Source organism: Hypanus sabinus, chromosome X2 (genome assembly GCF_030144855.1).
Source record: "Hypanus sabinus isolate sHypSab1 chromosome X2, sHypSab1.hap1, whole genome shotgun sequence".
NCBI classification, from domain to species: domain Eukaryota; kingdom Metazoa; phylum Chordata; class Chondrichthyes; order Myliobatiformes; family Dasyatidae; genus Hypanus; species Hypanus sabinus.
This window is the reverse complement of record NC_082739.1, coordinates 36975702-36984406: the sequence shown is the minus strand read 5'-3', so window position 1 is coordinate 36984406 and position 8705 is coordinate 36975702.

Sequence of the window (8705 nt, the reverse complement as noted above, 5' to 3'; positions counted from 1 at the left end):
AGGGGTACATGTGTACAGTTTTTTGAAAGTGACAATGCAGGTAGACAAGGTGGTGAATAAGGATTGTCTGTGGCATTGAGTAAAAGAGCTGGGACGTCATGCTGCAGTTGTACAGAATATTAGTTTGCCCACACTTGGAGTATTGTGTGCAGTTCTGGTGACCATACTACAGGACGATGCATTTAAGCTAGAGAAGATACAGAAAAGAAGCACAAAGATGTGTTAAATAGGGTCTTGGCCTGAAACATTGACTGTTTATTCAGTTCCATAAATGCTGCCTGACCTACAAAGTTCTTCTAGCATTTTGTGTGTGTTGCACAAAGATCTTTCTTGGTGTGGAGGGCTTGAGTTATAAGGAGAGATTTGATTGCCTGGAACTGTTTTCCCTGGAGCAAAGGAGGCTGGAAAGTAACCTTATAAATATAAGTAAAATCATGAAAGGCATAAATGCAATAGATAGCCACTGCCTTTCCCCAGAAAGAGGACTCTAAAACTGGAGGGTGTAGATTTAAACTGAGAGCATAAAGACTTAAATGGACAAATTTTTCATGCAGGGTGGTTGCTATGTGGAATAAGCTATGGTAGCATAGCAGTTAGCGTGACAGTATTACAGCTTGAAGTTCAATTCCAACATCATCTGTAAAGCATCTATATGTCCTCACTGTGGTTTCCTCCTGTAGTCCAAAAATGTACTGGTTAGGAGGTTAATTGGTCATTGTAAATTGTCCCATGATTAGGCTGGAGTTAAACTGACGGTTGCTGGGCAGCATGGATCAAAGGGCCTATTTCACACTGTGCCTTATTAAATAAATAAATAAATAAATAAATAAATAAATGAGATGCCAGAGAAACGGGTAGAGGCAGGAACGGTTACAGTATTAAAAATATGCTTGGACAGGTGCAAGGGTAGGAAAGGTTTAGAAGGATATGGGTGTGGTGAACTACATATACCTGTCTGGACGCGCCCCCCGCTGACTGCTCCTGTGGCTCCTCCCACAGACCCCTGTATAAAGGCGATTGAGGCCTGAGCCCGGCCTCTCAGTCTCCAGGATGTAGTATGGTGGTCACTCACTGCTTGTTCCTTCTTCCAGTCAATAAAAGCTGATGTCTTGCCTTTATGTCTCAGAGTGAGTTATTGATGGTGCATCAATGGGTCAACGTCAGGCAAATATGACTAGCTTAGATAAGCGTACCTAATAACGTGGCCACTGTGTGTATATAGATATAGACACTAGAATGTCTGTGAAGTGGTAGAAATAGAAGAAAGTAATTTTCCCTGATTCTCTGATGCCTTCTTGAAGGTCTTTGCAAGGGCCAGGAGAAGTGGCACTGTGGCACAGCTGGAAGAGCCAGTGCCTAGAGATCGAGCACACCAGATCCATGGCAGTATCAGAGACCTGGGTTCTATCCTGACTTTGAGATCTTGCAACAACACACACAAAATGCTGGTGGAACACAGCAGGCCAGGCAGCATCTATAGAAGAAGCACTGTCGACGTTTCGGGCCGAGACCCTTCGTCAGGACAGTTCAATTCCCCTCTCCTTTAAGATTAATTAATAGAGTTCAATAATTCCTCGTGACATGTTCCCCGTGCTCACCTCCTTTTGCTGCAGCATCAGACCATCCCATAAGACCTATTTAGACTACACTTAACCGAGCCAAAGCTGCACAAATTATCTGCAACCATTTCCCTTAAAAGTGCAAGATCCCTAACTCCTTTTAAATTTTCCAGATCCTGTCTTCTTGCTTTCACTACAAGAGAAAACATGCATCATTGCTAGCTACTCTTAAAGCTATAACTCTGTATTTTGGGGGAAGAAACTACTGACCAGACTTGATCCCACAGAGATTCTCGAGTTAAGCAGCACCTGCACAACCTTTGGTAGATGTGATTCTATTGCCCCATCAACGTGAGATTGAACCCTTCTTTTCAGCCTTACATTTTCATATCCTGTATCTTTTACCCATTATTTTGTTTACTGACTGTTGATTTAATTTTTCTGATTTTTAAAGTCCTTTTTCTACTAATTACCTGATAATCCTGCTCACCTTGCTACCAAGACTCCCTCCTCTGATGCCCATAATTGTTTGAGCTCTGGCCTTCTGTGCACCTCCATTTTCTCTAGGTCACTTTATTTTTCTTTCCACAAATAATGCCTGTCCTGTTGAGAATTTCCAGCATCCTGTGTTTTTATTTCAGATTTTCAATGTCTGTACTCTTCACCCATTCTCTCTATTCCATAACTGATGACAGAACTTTCAGTATCTTAATTCCTGTTGGTCTGTCAATGTCCGTCGTTCCTTATTACTAATTAAACCCAACTTTTAAGCGCTTTCTCGAAACATACCTCATTTAGTTTTGCCTTTGGCAGGTTTATTATCCTCCAACTCATGAAGTATTTTCATTCTTGTGAACTACAATGGGACCACCATCTGGGTTAAAGGCAAAACCCCAATGACATAATTTACATTTACTTCAGCTGAAGCACATGGATATTAGACATTTTTTTTGAAAATTACAGTTTTACTAAACAAAGAAAACAGTATTGTATATGAAAGGTGTCTTGGTCTTGGAAACCATGGTGTCCACTTGCTAGATTGCCTGCTTCTGGGCAAGGTAGTACAGTTATTAGCTGCAAAATACATAAAAAGATTCTGCTGAGCTCTAAATGTAGCTTTAGAGTGATAAACCTCTAGTCCCCAGTCTCTCAGATTTGTTCAAAATTCCTGTTTTCATTAATTGGGTATGTTAGATATTTTATAAGCCACTAAGAGGGCAAGGATCAGCTTTGTACTGCTGTGAAGTTTTCACAGACACAGTTTTCGTTCTGATTTATCGTATCATTATGGGAATCACCTCTCATTAAAAATGCCACTGCTCCTTTGTATAGCCTTAAGGCAGTGTCTCAGATTGTTTAACAGAGCAACTTGTGGAATATTATATGCTGAAAGGGGTTTATATTTGCTTTGGATGTACATTATCAAGTGTTCAACTCTGTTCCTCTCATTTACTCCACTCCACAATGATCTTTCATTCACCTTTAGTCTTTAATGTTTGGAGCTCTGTCCCCCATCATTTCTTGCTTTCAAACACACCATACTCCTATTCCCCATGCCCCCCTACCATCCTCCCTTTAGTTGCATCTTTCCCAAACCAGCTTACTTTGTTCTCTACCTCCATTCCCTTGAAAGACAAAAAATATTTGATCTTGATTCCATCACAATGTTTCCAGTTTCCTACTCAGTACTGTCATAGCTTCCTGACCTCCTATTTGCTTCTTTCACTTCAACCTTGATCGTATTTCAAAAGTATCACTGACTGCATTTGGGATGTGAAAGCATTATGCAATTACAAATCTCTTTTTCAGTAAAGTGTGTTATTTTAGCTGAGGTTACAATCTGTTCAGAACACTCAGAAGTGATAGGTGATCTATCTAATGTAAGAACTACTTTTCAGGACGGCTTGCAACTGTGATGACATTGGTTAATTAAAGCAAATTGGCTGCCACAACGAGCTACATCAGGTAAATTATTGGATGTGATGTACTTTGAGAACATACCATTGTATGATATATGGCAAGATAGAAAGGGTAATTAAATAAACACAAGGGGAGAAAGCAGAAGGTTATGCTGATACAGTGAGGTGAAATGCAGAAGAAACTGGATCACATGAAACATAATTCGCAATGCAGAACAGTTAGCCTGAATGCAAAACAAGAGCAGAAAATGCTGGAAACAGCAGGTTAGCAAGCAACATTGGAAGGAGAAAGAGAGTTAAAGTCGAGGGTTCTTCTTCAAAGCTGAATGCATTTTTTTTTAGTTTGGTATGCTTATGATTTATAACCACAATACATCGATCAAAGTTCGTGCAACCTTTCCACGTCATATGGTGAAAAAGGCTCATAGAGAAAAGTTAAATTTTGAATAAAGCACAAAAACTGACCTGAGTTCCTCATTTCAGCCAACAGTGCAGCAATATGTAATTAAGTGAGAAACTATCCGAAGGCGAAACAAGCAAATCTGCCATACTGAACTTTCCAATGCTTAGATATGGAAAGAAATTGACCGGGATCTGGGACCTCCTCTTACAGTTACTGGAAATAACTTTTGGTTATTATTTCATGTGTATGTTGGGAGAAAGGGGTTGGAGCAGGGCTGATGATGGCTACCGGTAGAGTGTTGGGGGTGGTGGAAGATAATATTAAAACACAAATAAGCACATGACTCTGTAATTAGGAACTGAATAGTTATCAGCCGGAAGATTAGAAACAAATCAAAAACTTAACAGGTAACTTATTTCCAATAATATTGACTGAAGGACAAATATTGATTATGATCCTCAAACTACTGTCATGGGATTATTTGTATCCATCTATGAGGACAGCAGAAACAATATGGTACTTACTCATTTCTACACTGCAATGTTAGAAGCAGGCGTAGGCCACTTGTTCCTTCCATCTGCTTCACCATTCAGCAAGATCACAGCTGATCTTTTATTTTAGAACCACTTTCCTGCACTAATGTCATTTCACTTGATTTTCTTCAAATCAAAATGTCTGTACTGAAAAGTCAACTGAACCTTTGTACTTAAATTTTAGGAATGAGATACAAATGTAAAACATTCTGTCAAGGAAAGGGAATTCCACATCACAGAACCTCTGAGACTCTGTGAGCAGGTTTCTTTGGTATCAGTGACGACTGTTGACCCTTCACCATTGGCTGAAACATTAACCAATTCTCTCCTCTTTGGTTCATCACTATCTAATATCACCTACAATTCTACTACTGGTGACATTGTTATTTTCTCACTGTTGTTTTAATAAACTATCCAGCTTTCATCCTCCAGCAAATGCAACTCATTTGAACTAAATTGCTGACTGAACCCTTATGTTATACCTCTAAGCTACAAACCAGACCGACACCCCATGTCCTAGATCCTCAAAGGTCTCTGCTTTCCAAAACTACATCTTCATTCTAAAATTGCTGCAGAGCTTTGTCCTATTTCGCTTCAAGCATTATGTTTTAAATAAACTAGCTAATCTGAAACAAGGGTTGCTAAATAATTGTAGGATTCATCAATTAAAAAGGCATTACTTTTCATCTTTTGTTCAAACGTATTTTTTTCTATTGTGCAGTTAAAGAAAACACTCGGGGAAGGGAATAATAAATGCGACATAATAATTTGTGGGATTTTGTTAAGTACTGTAATTGTGATATATTCTGTTTTAAGCACAAATTTGCACGTCAGTTGTTAAGTAAATGCCTGCAGCAATAGGGGCAGATGTTATCAGTCAATCGTTTTTCCTGATTTGGGAGAAGATGCTGTGGGATAATGCTGGTATATTAATGAGCAGTTAATGATGACAGCTAGTTAGTACATTCTATTCGGTATGTGAATTACCAGTATCTAACTTCAACATTTGAATATGAATGCCTTGCACTGCTGTGTTGTGACCATCATAACTGGATAACTCTTTTGATTTTTGTAAAATACTTGATGCATTTGTTTTCTCTACCATAGGGAAGCCACCTGTCTGTCATCAAAGTACGTTAATTACCATAACACAATAAGACACGTAGGAGCACAATTGTACTATTTGGCCCATCAAGTCTGTTCCCCTATACAATCATGGCTGATCAATTTCCCTCTTTACCCCACTCTCCTGTCTTCTCCCTGTAAACTTTGATGTCTTTCCTAATCAAGAGCCTATCAACCTCTGCATTATACCTAATGATTTGTTCTCCACAGTCGTCTGTAGCAGTGCATTCCACAGATTTAACACTCTCTGGCTAAAGACATTCCTTCTTCTTCTCTGTTCTAAAGGGACGTCCTTCTATTCTGAGTATGTGCTCTCTGGTCCTATATTCTCTCACTACTGTCAACATCCTCTCCATGTCCACTCTATCAAGGCCTTTCAATATTTGCTAGTTTTCAATGAGATTACTCCCTCCCCCGATGCTTCTAAACTTCAGTGAGTGCAGGCCCAGAGCCATCAAATGCTTGATTCTGCTTTTATTGCTGGGATCATTCCCATTGCACTCTTTTGGACTCTCTTTAATGCCAGCACATCATTTCCTAGATATCGGACCAAAACTGCTCACAGTACTCCAAATGTGGTCAGACTCATGCCTTATAAGGTTTCCGCATTACATCCTTGCTTTTATATTCTACTCCACAACCTGATGGGAATTCAAAGTAGGTAATAAGATTTTCAAATTGGTTAATTATAAAGACTGACAAAACAAATCTTTTCTTTTCGTGCTGGCTCAGATCCTTGTATACAGAACTGAAGGTGTTGAATGGTTGAATGCATGCAGTGTAAAGAATAAATTAGATGATCTTGTAGCACAGTTAGAGTCTGCAGGTATGACTTTGTGGGTATCACTGAGTCGTGGCAGAAAGAAGATTATAGTTGGGAGCTTAACATCCAAGGATGCATATTGTATCAAAAGAACAAGCAAGTAGGCCGAAAAGGTGGGGTGGCTCTGTTGGTAAAAAAATTAAATCAAATCCTTGGAAAGAGGTGGCATAGGATACGAAAATGTAGAATCCTTGTGGGTGGAGCTAAGAAACAGCAAGGGTAAAAAGACCCTGACAGGAGTCATATACAAGTCTCCAATCAATAGCCAGGATATGGGCTACAAATTACAATGGGAGATAGAAAAGGCATGTCAAAAGGGCATGCTTGATTTCAATATGTAGGTAGATTGGGAAAATCAGGCTGGTGCTTGATCCCAAAAGGGAGAATTTGTAGAATGCCTACAAGATTGCTTTTTAGAGTGGCTTGTGTTTGAGTGCAGCAGGTGATCAGCTAGTCAGCATTGGGTGTTGTGTAATGAACTGGATTTGATGAGGGAGAGCAGCCTTAGGAGGCAGTGATCATAATATGATAGAATACACCATGGAATTTGAGAGGGAGAAGCTAAAGTCAGATGTATCAGTATTATAGTGCAGTTAAGTGAATTACGGAGGCATGAGAGAGGAGCTGGCCAAAGTTGATTGAAAGGGGACACTAGTAGGGATGATGGCAGAGCAGCAATGGCTGGAGTTTCTAGGAGCAATTCAGAAGGTAGAGGATAGATACATCACAAAGAAGAAGTATTCTAAAGACAGGCTGACACAACTGTGGCTGACAAGGGAAGACAAAGCCAAAATTAAAGCAAAAGAGAGGGTATATAATATAGCAAAAATTAGGGTTAGAGGATTCATAAACTTTTGAAACCAACAGAAGGCAACTGAAAAAGCTAAAAGGGGAAAAAAGATGAAATATGAAGTTAAGATAACCAACAATTATCAAAGAGGATTTCAAAAGTTCTTTCAGATGTATAAAGAGTAAAAGAGAGGCGAGAGTGGATATTGGATTGCTGGAAAATGTAGAAATGGGGGACAAAGAAATGACAGACAAATAATTTATGTATTTTGCACCAGTCTTCATTGTGGAAGACATTAGCATTATGCCAGGAGTTCAAAAGTCATAGGGGGCAGAAGTGAGTGTAGTTTCTATTACAAGTGAGAAGGTGCTTGGGAAACTGAAAGGTCTGAAGGTAGATATGTCATTTGGACAAGATGGACTATGCACCAGGGTTCTGAAAGAAGTGGCTGAAGAGATTGTGGAAGCATTAGTAATGATCTTTCAAGAATCACAAGTTTCTGGCATGGTTCTGGAGGAAAATTGCAAATGCCACTCCACTCTTCAGTAAGGGAGAAGAACGGAAATTATAGGGCAGTTAGCCTGACTTCAGTGGCTGGGAAGGTGTTGGAGTTGATTGTTAATGATGTGATTTTGGGGTACTTGGAGGCACATGATAAAATAGGCCAAAGTGTCAGTACCTCCAGTTGAACTTTGTCTTTTTGTGTGTTTCCCCCTAGCCGTCAGTCTGTGGTTTTGTATTGCCATGTGTTCTTGTTTGTTTTCATGCCCCATGTGGTCCTGTCCCCGCTCCTGCTCTACTCCGGCCCCTGTATTACTGAGTACTCCGCCTCTCACCTGTTTCTCATTATTACCTGTTTTGCTGCCACTTCTGTCTCATTGTGCTCCACCTGTCACCTGCCTCTCTGTTTATTGCTCAGTGTATTTCAGTCCTGTGTTTTCACCTGTTTGTTGCCAGATCGTGTCAGTGAATTTTCCTGAGCCTTTCCAGTATTCATGTCTGTACTCTGTCCATCTGAATATCGACTCTGCCTGTTTCCCGATTCTGGTTTTTGGATTTCTCTGGATGTTTTGATCTCTGCCTGAACTTTGATGTGAACTTTGTTTGCCCCTCGGGATTTGTTACTCAATTAATATCGCTGTGTGCACAGTACTGGGTCTGTGATTGGATCCCTGCTCCAGTGCCCTGACACAAAGTCAGCATGGTTTCCTTAAGGGAAAATCTTGCCTGACAAATCTGTTAGAATTCTTTGAGGAAATAACAAGCAGGGTATACAAAGGAGAATCGGTGGATGTTGTATACTTGGATTTTCAGAAGGCTTTTGACAAAGTGCTGCACATGAGATTGCTTAACAAGATAAGAGCCCATGATATTACAAGAAAGGTACCAACATAGATAGTGCATTGGCTGATTGGCAGGAGTCAGAGTGAGAATAAAGGGAGCCTTTCTTTTCTGGTGAGCTGCCGGTGACCAGTGGTGTTCCACAGATGTCTATGTTGGGACTGCTTCTTTTTACATTGTATGTCAATGATTTGGATGTTGGCTTTGCGGTC